An 881-nucleotide genomic window follows, 5' to 3' on the forward strand; every position below is an offset into this window, starting at 1 on the left:
CTCCAAGGTTTCTAGCTGTTTTGAAGGAGTTATGGTTGATGGATACCTAATTGGGTGGTGAAATTTTGATAAAGTGATGGGTTTGTTGAAACCACAAGCAGTTCTGTCTTAGCCAGGTTGAGTTGAAGGTGATGGTCCGTCATCCAACAAGAAATGTCTGTTAGACATGCTGAGATGCGAGCAGCTATCGTCGGATCATCAGGATGGAATGAGAGGTAGAGTTGAGTGTCATCAGCATAGCAGTGATATGAAAAGCCATGTTTCTGAATGACAGAACCTAGTGATGCCATGTAGACAGAGAAGAGAAGTGGTCCAAGTACTGAGCCCTGAGGCACCCCAGTAGCTAGATGTTGCGACTTGGACACCTCACCTCTCCAAGATACCTTGAAGGACCTATCTGAGAGGTAAGACTCAAACCACTGGCGTGCGGTTCCTGAGATGCCATTTTCCAATAGGTTTGACAGGAGAATCTGGTGGTTCACCATATCAAAAGCAGCAGACAGATATAACAAAATAAGTATAGAAGATTTGGAAGCTGCTCTTGCCAGTCTTAGGGCTTTAACAACTGAAAGCAAGGCAGTCTCGGTGGAATGTCCACTTCTGAAGCCTGATTGGTTGCTGTCCAGGAGGTTGTTCTGTGTGAGAAAGGCTGAGACTTGGTTGAACACAACTCGTTCAAGTGTTTTTTGCAATGAAAGGTAGATGGGAAACCGGTTTGTAATTCTCTAAAAGAGTTGGGTTAAGAGTGGGTTTCTTAGGAAGTGGGGTTATACGAGCCTGTTTAAATGTTGAGGGAAAAACACCAGTGTGAAGGGATGCGTTAACGATGTGAGTGAGTGCAGGTACAAAGGCAGGAGAAATGGCTTGAAGGAGATGAGATG

The sequence above is a fragment of the Sinocyclocheilus grahami genome, unplaced genomic scaffold, assembly GCF_001515645.1.
Source record: "Sinocyclocheilus grahami isolate Dianchi unplaced genomic scaffold, SAMN03320097.WGS_v1.1 scaffold878.1, whole genome shotgun sequence".
Lineage (NCBI taxonomy): Eukaryota > Metazoa > Chordata > Actinopteri > Cypriniformes > Cyprinidae > Sinocyclocheilus > Sinocyclocheilus grahami.